Source organism: Sylvia atricapilla, chromosome 1, assembly GCF_009819655.1.
Source record: "Sylvia atricapilla isolate bSylAtr1 chromosome 1, bSylAtr1.pri, whole genome shotgun sequence".
Classification (NCBI taxonomy): Eukaryota; Metazoa; Chordata; class Aves; order Passeriformes; family Sylviidae; genus Sylvia; species Sylvia atricapilla.
Window position 1 is genome coordinate 42,455,127 of NC_089140.1, and position 17,572 is coordinate 42,472,698.

At 43.7% G+C, this 17,572-nt stretch overlaps 1 protein-coding gene across 3 annotated transcripts in view; it reads left to right on the forward strand.

The window, feature by feature from the left end:
* Window positions 1-2,486: 2,486 nt before the first annotated feature.
* The window catches only part of POMGNT2 (protein O-linked mannose N-acetylglucosaminyltransferase 2 (beta 1,4-)), a 31,288-nt gene continuing 16,202 nt past the window's right edge, over window positions 2,487-17,572 (forward strand). The window contains exons 1-2 of one of the 3 annotated variants that reach the window (XM_066320451.1): window positions 2,487-2,570; window positions 4,799-4,930. The gene's annotated coding sequence lies outside the window, so the exon portion shown is untranslated. The remainder of the gene's footprint in view (window positions 2,571-4,798; window positions 4,931-17,572) is intronic. The other 2 variants (XM_066320437.1, XM_066320442.1) reach the window with 2 other exon arrangements.

Consider the following 17,572-nt stretch of genomic DNA (forward strand, 5'->3'; position numbering starts at 1 on the left):
CACTAGGCACCTATGCCACCTGAAGGGACTGTCTCTGCCATTAGCACACTCACACTGCTTCCAATAGGTATCCCCTGTAAAACCTTGCATTAAGGAAAACACATCCCTATCCTGTACAGATGATGTGCTTAAACAGATGTGAGTCTACAAACTTCTTACTCCAGGAATAACAAAGTAACTGTTTTGCATGAAAAGTTTATCAGATTATGCTATTTTTCCCACTGCAGGTTATTCTGAGGCAGACATGACAATAAATCACCACAAGCTTTTGAATATTTCATAGAAACACATTTCAGCTTATGGGTGTTCTTTTTTTCTAGAATGATTATGTCTGTGTCTTTGGCCATTCATCGTCTGTGATATGTGACTGGCCACTTGATTCAAATTACTGTAGTGGCTGGCTTTTGACTGGTTCATTAAATATTTCATAACAAGGAGGGAAAGTAGTGCTGCAGGTGATATTTACGTGAATATGCAAGCAGGTATTTGTGAAATTTTAGTCAGGTTTTCTACTCACAAATGCTTTGATTTAATAATATTAATAGATATCTCTAAATATAGTCGAAATGGTGTCTTTTTATTCCAATGAAAATTCCAATGAAATAATGAAAATTATGGCGATAATGAGTATTTGGCACTGCTGTTCTAGTTAAAGGGATGTGGGTCCAACATTCTGAAGTCTCTCCACTGGACTATAACTCAGAAACTTAACAAGAAACATAGTAGATGGGATTTCTTGCAAAGGATTTAATTACTGTAATAGTTCTTGAACAAACTGAAAAACACATCTCAGAAACCTGACATTTGCCTTGTCAGTACATGGGAGCTCAACACTGGAATTCACAGAGACTGTAATGAAATTAAACTTTAAGTAGCAACAAGCATTCCTGAAAACCCTCAGTTATTGTCTGATCTCTTTAAACACAAGTTAATTCTTCAGATTATTAGCTACAAAATCTGTAAGAAAGAAAAAAGAAGCTGGAGGAAGGAGCACTAAGCTTTTAGATTTGATTTCCCCCAAATTATTAGCTTTTCAGGAGCAAACTCTTAAATGGTAAACTTTTATATTAAATTCCTGCATGCATGTTTAGCAGTTCTGTCACTCTGGGAGCATTTAGCTATGCATACAAACACCAGCTAATGTGAAAGATGCTACAAAATCTCTATCTATGTCCTTCCAATTGAGTGAGAGCTCTGTACGGGTTTGGAAATGGGAAGCTCCCATGAGAAACAAAAGCCTCAGTGAAGTGAATGACAGAAGCCCCATTGACTTTGGGAGAGGATGGGAGCAGAGGTGCTGTTACACACACGTGTCCACCTGCTCAGGCGATTCAACCTCTTGTTGCAGGCTCAGCCTGCTCTCGGTGGCTTATTCAAGCTGTAATGGTCTCTGGGTTGCTCTGGTGAAGCCTGACTGTAGCGTTTGCTACGTTTCATCACCACGTGAAAGTGACCTGCCACCACTGTCAAAATTTCCCTGGTGGGAAAGAACCTTCCCTCACTAAGGATGTGGGTGTCTGTGATCAGTCAGGTTTTCCTGGCGGATTTTGAGCCATGTACTCATCATAAGGATGGCTGCCCTCTGCTTTAGCACCTCTTTCTGAGTGGAAGAGGGCAAGGAGTGCGGGCAGCACGGAAGAAGCCTGTCAGGCAGGGGGAGCAGAGGGTGAGAAAGGGACACAGAGGGACAGGGGTAGGACAGTGTGCCGAGGTGATGGGAGGTACAGCAGAAGAGGAGGCTCAGGGGATGCTTCACTGCCCTCTGTGACCACATGAAGGGAGGTTGCACTGGGGTTGGGGGCAGGTCTCTTTTGCCATGCCTAGCATGAGAGGACTAAAGGAAATGGCCTTAAGCTGGGACACGGGAGATTCATGCAAGCTATTAGAAACAATTTTTTCACTGTCAGGGTGGTCAGGCATTTGAACAGGTTGCCCAGGGGTGTGTTGAAGTCACCGTGTCTGGAGGTTCAAGAGACACTTGGATCTGGGGCTGGGTGAGATGGTTTAGGGGTTACAGCGGTAGTGCTGGGTGGACACTTGGACGGGATGATCCGAAAGGTCTCTCCCAGCATTGATGATTCTATGATTCCATGGAGGCTGGAGGAGATTTGGGAGAAAAACGAGGCGCTGCAGGTGGGCAACGCAGACGGCTGGGAAAAGCAAAGGGCTCCAGGAAACCGATGAGTAGAGGAGGCTCTGGGCGGCCCGGGGAGAGAGCCGGGAGGGGAGCCCGCCGGGCTGCCGTGGGAGCAGGGCCGGGAGCTGCCACCGGGTGCAGGGTGTGCGCGGAACACCCCCGATATGGCCGGGGTCAGGGTGTGCACTGAACGCGGCGGCAGGAGCAGGTCCAGGCTGTGCGCTGAACGCGGCATGAGGACGGCCGCCTGGAGGGCCCCACGAACTGCAGCCCCCACAATGCCCTTCGCCCGCACTGCGCATGCGCAGCCGCCGCCTGCGGAGCGCGCCCGCCTCGTCCCGCCCGCCGCCGGGCGGGGCCACCGCGAGCGAGGAGGCGGCCGGGGCGGCGGGGCCGGGCCGGGCCGAGGGGCGGTCGCTGCCGCGGGCGGCAGGTGAGGCGGTGCGGGGCGGCCGTGGGGCGGGGGCCGGCCCGGGCTCCCGCAGGGGGCGGTTCGTGTGGGGTCGGGGCGGCCGCCCCCTCCTTCCCTATGGGACAGCGGGTGGCGGGGGAGCGGGTGCGTGTCCCTCGTGGTCGGCGGTGACCCCGCGGCGGGGACAAGCCGGCGAACCCTCCCGGAGCGGGGCTGGCGCCGCGGACACCTCTGCAGAGCGGGGCAGCGGGAGCGGTCCGGCCGCAGCGCCCGCCGTGAGGGTGAGCGGTGCCCGCTCCTGCGGGCGGCTCTTCAATTACAACTCTGCCAACCTCCCCAGAGGTCAAAGGCGCTGCGGGTCTAAAGCCTACTGGGGCACGTAAAGATGTAATTATGTTCTCCTGACGGTTTTCCTTGATGGCTGAGTGCCTCGGGACACCACCCCCTTAGCCCCCCGACACCTGTCTTCGGCTTTGAAAGCTTAGCAATGAATTTGCGAGTTTGGCCCCAGTGGATACGGATGCTGGGTTTATCGCACCCTTCGCCTTTTTAATTACTGCGTGCTGACTAAGCACGGTGGAAGTTTCTCTTGCCTGTGTCAGCTCTGGATGCATTGCACAGGCATGTTCCGAGGGTGGGCTCACCGGTGTCTGCTGGGTCCCTTTGCTTCCTTCCAGCCCCCCTCAATTAACCCTGTGTTTAAATAGGCGGTGAAGATAAAGGCTCCATGTTTGGAAAAATAAATAAACAGGAGAGGCACGTTCTTCTGTGGTGATCAGAATAAGGACTGTATCTGAACAACTGCTCAAGCCAAGGGAACACATCAGCGTTTTCACACCAGTGCCATAGTTGGGTAACTATTGACAAATGCTGACTTTTGAACGGTGACTGCTGACTTCGGTAATAAAACAGAAACGGCTCCTTTTAAGAGCAATCTCAAAACGCTTGAACTGATTGATTGGCTTGTTAACTGAAGCCTTGACTTAGCTGGGAACCAGAAGAGCTCTTATTCTCTGCAAGGACGTTCTCCCTGAAACAAATCTGACTTATGCTAAACACATCAGCTGTATGACAGGGTGTTTATTTTGCAATGTCATTTTCAAAACCGTGGTAGATACCAAATGCGTGAACTAGATACAGGAAAGCTGCCTCGCAGTCTTCTTTTCTGCCAGAGTGCATTTTGAACGGTTTATGATTGCAAGGTGGCAGTTTTACTTGGCATCTCACTTTTGTGTTTTAATTCACTGCCATCAAAGCTGGATTTCAGTTTCCAACACTTGAGAAGTGTGGCATGAAACCTGCACTCTAGGTGCCTGGGTCATGTTTTGGGACTAATTACTTAGAGCCCACTCATTATTAAGCAATCTGGAAAATGGATTGACTCTATGGAAATCTCTTTCCAGTTAAATTTCCAATCTCCTGAGTTGCATCTCGTTGTGAACTTACTGAGGTTTGCTTCAATCATCTGGAAATTGAATATTCTCATTCCCCTTTTCCCCCACCCCCCTTTCTCTTAAAAATTATTGCTTTAAAGTGTTCCATAAGTGCTGTGAGTTTAAATGTTTCCCTGTGATATCAGACCACATTCAGTTGCTGCTCCCCAGGGTTTTTAATGTATTTGGTCTGTGATCTAACATAGCAAGGTCTTTAGGAGATTTAAAGCACAGACAAGACTTAGAGATCTTCCACGAGTAAAACTGTCAAATGATCAGAGCCATGGATGACTTTTCTCAGCAGAAGAAACTGCTTTCTATTTAAAATGGCTTTTCCAGTCAGGGTGTATCTAGGCTGTGAAGGATTTTTCTAGGAAGTAGTGGGAGGCAGGAAGAATCATGAAAAAGAAGGTGGTGCAAAGAAGAGCATTAAATCACAGAGCCAGAACCAGATCAGAGGTCCTCAGCTATGCTGATAAAATTTCTTCAAGAGACAAAGAGTCTTCTCACACTGTGGGACAGTATTTTCATAGGTTATGTTCCAGGGTGGTTGCAGAATTCAGTGTTTACATTAAGAGGTAGAGGGTCTGTGGGTCCACAAAGATCAGGGAAGAGTGGGCTGGGAAGAGTCAGTGGAGTTTTTGGGAAGATGAGTGATGCTCCCCTATTTTGCTGGCTGCCTTCCTGGGGAAGCCAGCGGCTGTCCCTGAGGGATTTGGCACCATTGGCACAGAGCACTGACTGAGGGTTATTATTAGTTGGTGGTACTGGTGTGCTGGATGAAGGCATGACATGGGACCCTCTTCCTTCTTTTAGGTCTTCCTCCCCTTTCCTTCACCTTCTGTGGTAGAACGTGTTCCCTTCTTCTCTGTCAGCACTCCACCTACTCCAACACCACTTGGCCACCTTCCCTACACAAGTGTGTCTCCCTGTCCGGGAAACCAACTGGTAGGTGTGAGGGGCTAGAAGAAGGCAGGTTTCTTTCTTTGCCTTCCAAGTATGCAGATTGTGCCTGGTGGCAGGGGCAGGGGAGAGAGGGCCAGTCACACCTGGCCGTGCCAGACAGTGCCCGGCTCTGCCTGCGTTTGGCGCAGCCGAGCGGGTCATTGAGCTCAGCACGGGGGAGGCTCAGCTGCGAGTGTTCAAAGCCAATTACTGGACGCAGCCTGTGTATGACAAGCTTCAGTTTCATTAGCTGCCTCCCAGGAGTATCGAGCTGTGCGGCTCACCTTTGCAGAGATCAGAGTCTCCTCTGTGATGTTATTAGGTGTTTTTAAAAATAGCTTCATCAATCCACTTTAAAAGAGCTGGTCTGCTCTGATAACAGTGCCTGCTGGTTCTCTTCCAGATAAGGAGCTTGTCACTTTTCCTGCTGTCATACATGCAGCTTCTGCCCTATTTAGAATACAGTATAAAAAAAGACTACAAAATAACCAGCAGTCTTAAGTAAAGATTTATGTATTTAGTTTAGGAACAACTCAACACTCCTTACTTAACTGCTTTGAACAGTATTGGCTTATGAGGAAGGGTCAAGCAAATACAGAGTTGAAGATAATAATTTCACGTACTGGTGTCTTGAAGAAATCTTCATGACAACGTCTCTTATATAACAAAATGACAATAAGCCAAAGATACCTTCCCCCCCCCCACTCTGTCCCTATTAGTAATTCATTAGCTTTAAAAAGAATCTGAAATACAACATTGTTCATGTATGTGTATTATCTATACAATGGTGGGAAGGAACCAGATGAAATAGTGTAAAACCAGTTTCAGTCTCTTTTGGGGGTCTGAAAAGAGGTTCCCAGGAGTATCATGAGGAAACTGCAATTGCAGGACATACCTAGTAATTAATTCTATAATGGTGTATGCAGTAGTAGTGTTCTAATTTACACGTTTCTTTGATGTTTTGTGAGCAGATGGCATTTTTAAAAAGGTCCAGTAATTCTGTGGGAATTTGGTAATGCCTGATTGCTGGGGGCTCAGAAAAGGGTGGTAGTCAAAGTGAGACTCCGGACTTCTCTGCTCTCGAAAGGGAGACACCTTCTACAGCCTCATTTTAAAGTTACTATCCTTTTAGAAATCCTTGCTTAAGAATATTCAGTGCCCTCAGCATAAATTTGGAACTTGATGATTGGTCTTCATTAATTGGACTGTTCTCCATGAACCAGTCACTTGTTATTACAGGTAAAAGGTACTGGGGCGATCATGGCTTGTTGTGGGACACGGCTCACTGTGGATTTTCATAGGAAAGCCCTTTACTCTTTTCCTTTTCCTCACTTGTTTCATGGCTCCTTTCCCTTCTGTGTTTCTGTCTCTTTCATCACACCTTTGACTTGGTTCCTATACTTCAGGCACTTGCCTAAAGTGTTTGCAGCACAGGGCCTAAGTACCTATTTGCACTGTGACGTCAAAGGATCACATTTTGAAATTACAACTTTTCTTTTGTAGAAGAAGAAAAAAAGGTTCCTGGTTGCTATGGTGATGAACACTATATAAATGCCTATAAATAAATAAACAGCTGATTCATGGACTTTGATTTACACTATTTTTGCTTTTCTAATGAGATATAATTAAATATCAGCATGGGAGGAAGTGACTTTCTATCAATTTTATTAAATACCTGTTATGCCTTCTCTTTTGCAGTATTTCTGCTGAGAACGATTAAATAGTAAGATGTGTATTTTTCTTTCTGTAGGAAGTTGATGGTTTGAAAAATCATAGCCAATTATTTATAGAAAAAACTTTTAGATGACAAAAGGCACTCCAGTAAAAAGGTGGTGACCATTTTCATTTTAATCAGAACATACATTTTGAGCTAAATGCTTATTTTTCCTATCTCTAAGAGATCATTATAGCTGTTACAACATTTAAGTTCCAGTCAGAAGTGTCTATAAATGTAATTATGTTCTTCTGCAGTATTTGGAACCCCACTGGTGCACAACAAACTTGAAAATGTCACTGACTTTTTCTTTTATGTCAAAATGACAAAGGCACGGTGAAAATCATATATTCCTTGTTGAAGTTCGAGGAGGAGGAGAGAACTGGCTTTTTCATAAGCCTTTTGTTCTCTGGCCTATGATGGAAAAGTAACTTTCTCTCTGTGCTAAAGGTGATAATTGTAAAATGGATTGGATGGAGACAATAAACAGTGCACTGGAGTAATCCCACACACGGGTGTTTCTCACTCAGGAAATAGGTGCACTTTGATTAACAGCAGAGGAGAGTCAATAATGGAAGGAGCTGTCTTTAGGGGAAAGAAAAAAGGTATGTGAGGTATACAGAACCACTCCTTGGTTAAAGGATCAGTCTGGTTTCTTGCTGGAAACTGATTTTACCACACTGGCCTGAAGAGAAATTTCCTCAGCTCTGAGCTGTGGAGTGCAGCTTGTGCACTGACAGGGGGTATATCTGCTTTCTACCACAGTCACAGCTTTGTATTCAAAGCAACTGTCAAATTTCCAAAGGACTTGGAGAACTATCCTGTCCTATTAAACAATGATAAAATAACAGCACATCCTTCACTGTCTTCCTTCCCTCTGTGCATTCAGATTCATGTCTGTTTGCTTTACCAAATAAAAGTATATTTGACTAAATACCTTTTACTTCCAAGTGTGGGTAATTGGGAGGACGAGGTCACATGGTTGTTTTTTGCAGTTACATACTTCTCACAGAGCAAGAGATGTATCTGCACACAGCTGTAGAAGGCAGGGGCAGAACAGGAGCAAGGAATGGTGTCCCTGAGGGTCTCACTTGAGCAGTGACAGCCTGCTCCAATTTGATTTACATTTCATAGCCTGTCACTTCTGTCACAGCTGAGCTGCTGCTGTGGCCAGGGTGGTGGTGCTGACCTGAAGAACAGTGACAGCCTCAGTGAAATAGCCATAGAACTGCTTCTGAACCTTGTGTTTTCTGCAGTGGGACTGTGCTCATCTCTCAGAGGGTGGCACAGTGTCCCCAGCCTTGACCCTTGCCCACCACAGCACTGTTTTGTGTGGGCCTGAGGCTGGAGCAGGTTGTGCCTGCTGTAATGGAATGTGTATCAAAGGCACACATGTATCAAAGGCAGTTTTACCTGCATTGAGGGTAGGTCTGTACAGTCAGTGTTTGACCTGCATGACTGACAGTGGGCAAGGCAATCCAAGGTCTCTCCTAAAAGAGTTGCTGCAGAGGCTGATGAGGACTGTAGGCAGCCTGAACCCAAACACAATTTGCTGCCTGCCAGAGCAGCAAGGAGATGGGAAGGGTGGCAAACAGGCACTCTTGAATGTGCTTCGAGTTTGCAGCTACTCCCAGGGCTAATCACATGGTTTTAGAGTTCCTGGAGACCAGGCTGGTGCTGGAGCAAGACCAGGCTCCAGAGTCATTGACAAAATTTTCTCAATTGAAAAGCAGCATTGTTAGTAGTGCATAATGTCTTTAATGGAGATGCATCTTTATTTAGAAGTCTTTTCTTTGGGGAGGAGGATGAAATATAGATATTAATGACAGGACAAGCTGGAGCTGTTGTGTATCTCCTTTTCTGGCATGGTTAGGACAAAGGGTGAAACAGTGAATATACCAGATTTTTTTTCCCATTCCTCGGAAGCTCTGCTTATGTGTGGTTAGGATTTTTTTTCTGTCAGAATTTTTTTAATAGATTGATATGATCCAGGACCATCTGGTGGAATTTGCTGTTGTCACATCTAGGTTTTCTGATGTATTGCCTGTCAAGTTATGTTGTATGTTCAGATGAATTTCTCATATGATCTGCTGACAGCTACTGACAGCCCTGAGATGGGAAGTTGGAAGCCTGGGGGGAAGAACAGAGAGGCAGAGCTAGCTTTAAAAATGTAACTTTGATTTCATTTGATGGTGGGCTTTTATTTCTGGTATTTATGGTGACTTTTTTGTGAAGAAAGGTGAATGAGTGAACTTTAAACCAAGTGCACCTAAAATACTAAATTTTACTTGGAAGATCTTGGAAGTCTGCCTGTAGTTTTTTTTGTTGTTTCTTTTTTCTTTGACATTGGGCTCCTTAGTCTTTCTCTTTCCTTAAATCTCCATCTGTAGATAATCTCACATCTACTTGAATTGCAACCTTTTCTTCATCCTTTACTCCTCAGTCCTTATGCAGTTCCTCTTTAGAGAGATCTCAAAATATTTTTGTATTTGTTAGGATACCATTAGGTATCCTAATAATCATAGTATCTCATTGTGCTGATCCTAAATCCTAATACCATGATAATTCTGTAGTAAAATGAACTTAGATTTTTGACAAATTCATATTAACCTTTGCAGACAGATCATATGCATAAAAGCAATAAGCAACGCTGAAATAACTACAGCAGTTCTTTTCTTGCTGGTATAATACTCAAATAATTAATTAAAGTACATGGGTTTTGATGTAGAGGTCCACAGTGCAATTGCATTTCCTCACACACTGGCGAAGATAATGCTCTACTTTGTAAACCAAAATCCAAACAAGCCATAAGCACTTCCATTTTGTTCTTCATTTTTTTTCTGCCATAATTTGAAGCTCCAGTAGTAGAAATTACAGGCTGGTGACAAGATAAATTTTACAACTTGTTGCCATTCATCATTTTTCAATTGGCTAGATCAGAAATGAAGTGATTTGTGTTTGAACTTTAAAGGTTTTTTAGTTTATATAGTACTGGTAGAAAGCGTAGTACAGATATTTCTGAATGGGTTGGGAGGAAGCCTGTTTATAGACAGAGGTGGCATTGCACTCCAAAGGCATGTCCAGGTGTGGCTCTAAAGAAAGAATCCCCTCCCTTCTCTCTCAAACCTCCCTTCTCTTTTGGTTACATCAGGCCTCCTGCTCATTACATCGTGCTTAAATATTGATGAGGCTGGAAGTCACCCTTGAAAAGGAAAAAGCTTTCTTACAGGGGAATTTGAATATTAAGATGACAGTCCCCAGGCCCAGGGGACTTTTGCTGAGGAAGAAGCTGGAAAGCATTTACTTGCCTCTAGTTACTCCTGTGAGTCCTTGATGCTGCTTTCTGGTCTGGGCACTGTGAGTGCCTGTCTGTAGCAGTAGAGAGAGATGTTGTATTAAGCTGACCAGTAGAACATGAATATAGGGATGACTGCTGTGTATTTCAGTCTTGTTCTGTCCTTTTAGAGTATCAGATAAGGAGACTTGGAAATCACCCCACTCCTGTGCTGTCATTAGAAGGGGGATTGAGTATGCAAAGGTCAGTGTAAAGATGCAGCAGCTCTCTGTGGTGCTGGTCTGTGTTGGATGGATCACTGTTCTCATACTGCTCAAGCATCAGCTCAGCTATTTCCTGAAGAAGTGGAGTTTGAAGGAAATCCCATAGATGGAATATGGCCAAATCCTCTGCCTGTAACGCTTGATAGCAATGCAGACTGGCAAAGCTGGTCTTCAGTCCTTAAATGGATTAAATTAACTCTATGCAAGCTTGTTGAGAAAAGGGCAATGAAGCAGGTCCAAAATGGGGTATGTGCACTCAAGCACATGCAGTGGGCTTAATGCTCTAGGCAGCATTCCTGCAGGCATGTGGCTCAGGGGCAGCCAGGTTATGGAGCACACTGTGCTGTTTGTGAAATGTATTGCAGACCACAGGTGCAGCCAAAATCACTTAGCCAGGCATAAAAGAGAAAGTCAGCTGGGAGGGAGAACAATCCCATCAGGAGAAGCTTGTGAGAGGAACTAGATGCAGTCTGGCATAATGCTGGCTGTGGAGGATGTGTTCCAGTCAGCACCCTCTCAGGACCTGCCTGAGCCCACGGTAGCGAAAATTTCAGCTTCTGGTAATGGAGACTGAGGAAGATCTCAACACATGGATTGTGTTGTTTCAGGTAGAGGCAGCATCTGAACGAGTCTGCAGCGTGACTGACGTTCAGTCTTCATCTTCACTTCATGTGATGAAGAGGTGGGAGGGTGGAGATTACTTGAAGCTGGCTAGAGGCAGAATGTAATATATCAGAGTTCTTTGTCTGAAGAAGTACACAACCTATATATAATTCAGAAACATGTTAAAAAAAAAGGGAACTGTTGTCTTTTAAAATCAATGAGCACTCAAGTCGGTTGGTTTAAAATCTTGCAATATGTCTAAGATGAAGCATGAAAGTGTGTATAAATAGTACCGACAAAACTAAGCCCTTCATAAACTCAGAATAATGTGTATTTTCCACGTTTAGGCTGAAATACCCGGAGCTCCACCTGGATTTATCCTTGTCAGTTCTTCCGAAATCACATTTAATAGAGATGTTCTTCTCAGATTTTTTTTTTGGATTTTTTTTTGTTTCTTTCTTTTGGTGTAAATATTGCTTCCTTTTTTTTTTCTTTTTTTTTTTTTTTTTCCCTCCCAAGTCTTTTCTTTTTTCTCCTGATTTAAACCTGATGTTATGCTATAGTTAAATTATCAGAGAGGGAGAGTGATATCAGTGTCCTCCGCCTTGTTGTAAAAAATCTATATTTTTGTTTTCTGCACTGTATTGAGAGTAAGATAAATGAGCAGGGTGTTGCCATCCCTTATCATAGTCAGAATGATAAATGACATGTCCTGGAAAGTTTAAAGATGTGTAAGAATGCAAATCCTTGGCCCACAAGGATGTGTGTGTTTGAAAGTGCTGATCCAGCCAGGAGTTAGGTACATCCTTATATTGAAGCAGAAGCATTGCTTCCATTGGGTATCTATTCCTGGCACCGTCCTGTGTGGGGTAAGCAAAGCTCATTCTGTGAAAGGAGGTTTGACTTGTTTGAGTGGCTTGAAGTGGGATAAGAAAATGAGCCTTTTCCCATCCCCTTGAAGAGCAGTCTGAGAGTAGTGCAGGTTTAGCTGTTCTGTGTTACTGTCCTTGACTCAACAGTGTGAACTGATGTAGATGGAAATCCTGATTGTTTGGTACCTTAGAGTGCATCCCTCCACTTCTCAATTTTCACAGTCTGTCAGTGTCTGCTAACCGTGAGCAGAGAGCCTTGTTTGTAGCAGGTTCAGCACCGCAGAACTCAGGCTAGAAGGTGGAAGCACTAGAAGAGACTGAGGATATTACATGGGAGTGCACAACTTTTCCTCCCTGACAACAGGGAAATATGTAGAAATTTTCAATAATTCACAACTCAGTCAGGAGGTCCAGGCATGTCCTGGGTACATCAGGGACAGCATGGCCAGCTGGGCAAGGGAGGGGATTGTCCCACTCTCCTCTGAGCTGGGGTGGCCTCAGCCTCAAGTGCTGGGGGCAGTTTTGAGAGTCACAATATAAAGAAGACATTAAACTATTAGAGAGTGTCCAGAGGAGGGCAACAAGGATGGTGAAGAGTCTGGAAGGGAAGCCTGGTGAGGACTGGCTGAGACCACTTGGTTTGTTCAGCCTGGAGGAGACTGAGGGGAGACCTCATTGTGGTCTTCACCATCCTCCTGAAGAGAAAAGGAGGGGCAGCTACAGATCTCTTCACTCTCATGACCAGTGACAGGACCCAAGGAAATGGCATGAAGCTGAGTCCAAAAATGTTTAGTTTGGATATCAGGAAAAGGTTTTTCACCCAAACAGTGGCTGAACACTGGAAGAGGCTCCCCAGGGAGGTGGTCACAGCACCAAGCCTGATGGAGTTCAAGAACCATTTGGACAATGCTCTGGAGCATATGGTGATTCTTGAGATGCTCTACATGGGACCTGGAGTTAGACTCAATTCTGATGGGTCCCTTCCAACTCTCCATATTCTGTGATGTTTTCTCTATCTGGTTCTTTTTCTGGGTGTCCTTTAGTGGAAGTACTCTTTTTGTCTCTGTTTTCTCTCCTCTGCTGTAGTTTGTTTTCATGCCGTGTTTCTTCCTTCTTTGTATTTGATGTCATGTGTGCTTTCTGAGGATGCAATGTATTATCTGCTCTGACTGCTGTCCACATATTCCTGGTAGTGTGAAGTCATCTATTTCTTTCCTCATGGATTTGTCCTAGCTTTCTGACTGGGAGGTGATGTATCATTTTTGTGTACAGACGGAAGTGTTTTTATTTGGGGTTTTTTGGTCTGAATTTGGTGCCATCTCTCTTGTATCCTTCAGACTCTAAAAGAGAGATGGAGGCTGAGTTTTCCTGATGCACTGATTTCATAGCATCAGTTTCGCTGAATTACCACCAGCTGATCCAACAGCATTGTGGCTGGTGCTGAAATTCTCACATTCTTCTCCTGTGTTTTAAGTGATTTTATTTACTTCATGCAGTGCAATGAGGTCTCAAGCTCAGGACTGGAAATTTCTTGGTGTTTTATTGATAAATACAGATCAAAAAGATAATCTCCCTGTCTGATCTTTTCTTTTCCTAGAGTAATCTTTGAAGGTTGCACATTCTTCTGTTGTACATCCTTTGTCCAAGTGTGTCCTTTTTGTTCTCTATTCCCCTCCTACTTGTTTCTTCTCTTCCTTCCCTTTATTTTAGTCCTAGATCTTCTTTAGTCTTTTGGATTGTTTTGTTTGGGTTTGAGAGGAGGCGTACCTGAGTTAAAGTATAGTTGGCTATTTGGAGTTAGCTTGGAAGCTTTCCTTACAACTGCCATATAAGCAAAGAGCTTAGTAATTTGCCCCTTCATCTCTTCAAACTTCTCCCAGTGTCAACTGAAAAGTTTCACAAACTTTTCACATCCTGCCTCCAGCTTTAGTTGCCTTTTGTCCATCCTGTGCTCCAAAGCTTGCTTTGTCATACCTGCGAGAGGCTGTGCTGCACAATTCCTTCATCCAAACCAACTGATGTTTCCCTTTTCCATTGTAAAATGTTTCACCTTTTCCTTTCAAAACACACATGCAAGTGTTCTCCTCTCCTCTGGCCTTTGACTCTGCCTTATAAAATTGCAACAGAGATCTAGGTACTCACTGGCAGCTGGACTTCTCTGCTCAGTTGCATCCAGGAGTCCCTTCTTCAGCTGCTAGATGTTCTGAAAGCCACATGTGCATAAAAAGGAGCCAAGGGGCATTTTTGATATCAAACAAAGATTTCTTGGTTCTTGTGTGGAGGTGGCATATATGGAGCTTGGAGCTAAAGATGAGAGGAATAAGAGTTTATTTGATAACAAAGGGGTTTCTCGTATTTATGAAAAAACAGTTTTGGTACCACGCAGCTTACTTGCCAAAGTTCAGCTGAGAAAATGTTATTCTCAGTGAAAACAGATCATGTGTTTTCAGTTGCAAAGATTTCTTTGTATATGGTGTTAATTGCCTTTCCATCTTTTTACTGCTTTACCTTAGCAATTTGATTACACGTATATTTTTGCCCTCGAGAGACGGTGGGTGTGATACAATCTCTGTTTTAAACTGCTATCATGTATTAGCAGGGAAAGATGTCTCTAGAGTCTGATGTGCTGGCATCTTTGTTACTCAAGAAGCAAAGAGCAGCTGAATTGGGAATTTTAGTCCTTGACTGTAAGTCCTTGTAGTGTAAATTTGGCATAGGCTACTTCTGTTCCAGAGAGCCATCTCTTTCTTCAGCTTAGAGCTGTGTATTAGGACCATGTTTTAATGACATCAAGAAATTGTGATGGGTTTCTTGGTTATGCTCTATGAACCCCTCGTATAAAGTGGGCTTGCACAGGGATCTTTCTTATTCATCTAATTATGTTTTCTGATAGTAAACCATATAGGTTTATAAAGATTCCTCTTGAGAAGTCTTATGGCTAATACTGAAAAGTAGTCATTGCTCTCCCTTCTCAGAGCTTCTAAACAAGACTGGGGTGTTTCTGCGACATTCTTCTCAAAGCCATGCTGTGAGCTTTTCATGTCTTTTAGTGCTAAAATTTCCCCCGTTATGTTTTAGGGCTCAATTTTGCATACTCTTCGCTGAATAAAACTTACTCTTGGCAGTTCAGTTCTCTTCACTGGTGTACTAATGTGAATGTTCTAAGAGTGGTATTCAACTGAGAGTTTAGACTTTGGTTTCTTTAAGCTCAGGGACTCGTGCAGTTTCAAGCTGTTTGTGACTTTTGAATCACATTTTGACCAACGAAATACTTAAGCACAGTCTGCATAACATACCTTGGAAATGCCTTGAAGGAATTTGAAATCAACTGCCTCTGTCCCTTCTTCTGTCCCAGGGAAAAAAAATTCTTCTCAGTTTGTGTGTAGGGACTGCACTCCCCCTACAGAAGAGGAATGCACTGTGTATTGTCAGTGATTCCCCGAATGTGCTGGGGTTTCCACGTGCTTCTGGCAAGCAGACAGTCAGATGTAGTTAGGGAATGACCACAGTCCATCACAGGGAACACTCACTGGTAAGCCTTTGATTCATTGGAAATGAATGAGTTGTGAATTGCTTTGTATCTGTCTTTGCTGTTGTTTTCCCCTCTCCCAGCTGGCCACATGTAATGTAAATTGAGTGGGATGGTGGTGGATTGTGAATTGAAATCCCTTTGCACTGGAAAATTAGTTTCCCTGAGCAGGTGAGGCTTTCATCTGTAGCTGTGTGGACAAAAAGCTCTCTCCAGAAAGGCGTGTGACAGCACTTTCATGACCTCTTTTTTTGCACTGACTCAACCGTATCATAAACTCACTTTTGTGAGCCAAACCAGATTCAGGCTGTTCCTGCTGTTGTCATTTATTTCAATTTTAATTTCAATATATTCTTGCTTATCTTTCACAACAGATAGGAGGAGTGGCGGGAGGAAAGAGGAGGAGCAGCAAAAAATAAAAAGGTTCACAAAGATTAATTTGCTGTGTAATTTTCTCTTAGAAGGAGGGAGAGACATACCTGGGAAATAGGTTATCAGACCTCTAAGCACACAGATGAAATACTGTCCTTTCTGGGAGACACTGTGGTGTTGCACTGAGTCAGTCACTTACTCAGCACTAAAACTATATGACCAGATTCATTTTGAGGAGGCATGATGTGGTTTTCTCTGTGTGTCTGCATTTTTACTGCCTTTAGCTAAGTCAGGGCCCTTGGTGCTTATCACTTTTTAATGATTTGTTCTTACCTCTGCTCCTTGCTTCTGGCTGTTTGTTCTTGACTACTTAGGTTGTTACTCATGTTCATGTAGAGACCTGAGAGTTAATAGAAGATAAAGACTGGAGTTGCTCTCACCTTCCCTTCTCCTTTAAGGTTGCCTGGGACAGTTCCACACATATTTATATGTGGCTTTTCAGTCTCTTGGCTTCTGACTCTGTTATTGTTGTGTCAAAGTATAAAGCTAAAGCTGGGAAGTTAGCAACTCATTAAAATTATTTTCTTTGGATTTCTAAAATCACTGATTAGTCATCTTTTAATGTGGGTATAAACATAGAGAAATAGGTAGTCTCTGTCTTAATTGTATTCTTTTACATGAATTTTGCAATAGTCATACATATGTATTATATATAAATATATATATATATATTTGGCACAGAGGTCACAAGACAAGCTATTATACACAAAGTTCTCTAGTTCTTGCTTAATTTATGTGCATGTATTGTCCCACTGGAACACAGGCCTCTTGCATACATGCTTATTTTTAAGCCTTAAATATATTAAATCAAATGAGAGAAGAGGGCTTTTATTTCAGGATATTTTGGGCTTTAATTTGGTTCATCACTTGGATGGTAAAGAAATGGTGGTTATTTTGTAACTCTAAGTCACTCAGCAAGATGGTTGTTTTCTAGTCAGTCCTTAGTCCCTGACTTCCGTGTTTTCTTGTTTCACATGCTTGTTGCAGTAACACAGGTGCAGATTTGGGTCTTCATAGTTGCAAGAGAAGCTTTTTGTGCTGTAGCTTTAATCCCTTTGCTTGGAAAGAGGGGTTGGCTACCTCAGCAAATTGTTCCTGTCAGCCTCCAGGTTAGATTATAAGCACATCATTCTGCCACAGAAGGGGTCAAGCAGGATGAGCCAAGGGAGGAGGCTGTAAATGTTCTCTATCTCTGACCTCTCCAGACTTGGGATAGGATTCACTGCCTATGGCCAATACATATTTTAGTCTTGTCTTCAAGGTCACAAGCACTTCCTCTTTGAGGTTGCTGAGTGTGACAGCATTCTTGGGAATGCTTCACTAGTGAGAGGGCTCAGCCCTGCTCCAACCCTCCCTGTGCTAGGTGGCTTCTCTGGGGAATGGCTGCATCAATGCCAGCTGAAGCCTAGAGATGGAAAAGCACATCCTGATGTAGGAAGCTGTCTGGAGAGCCCTTGATATCTTGAAATACTCTCTAAAGTTGCTGAAAGACCACTCTATTCTTGGCATTGCAAATATCAGCACGTGGATCCAGAGCTGTACAAAATGAATGAGGGCAGATGTTTTTAACTGGAGCTGTCTTAAACAGCAGTTGGTTTATGGGACTGATGCTGCTCTTCTTTCAGTGACAGTCAGGTTACACTTCAGTTATTTGAAGAGGTTCTCATTACCAAAGACTTGACTCAGCATTTGATGCAACAAGAGGCAGCAGATCTTGCTGGTAGGAAGGAAGAGAACAGACATGAGCTGCTGTGGCAGGGTTGGGTGAGGAATCTCCCACAATTGAAAGGCTGCAGGTGAATAGCAACTGTGCCAGTAGTTTTGCAGATGTTCCGCTTTCAAGAGATACTTCCTGCTTTTTCTCTGAAACTTTCACCTTCTTGTGTGTATTGAATGTTATATTGTCTGTTTATGGGGGTGTTAAAACCTCGACACAA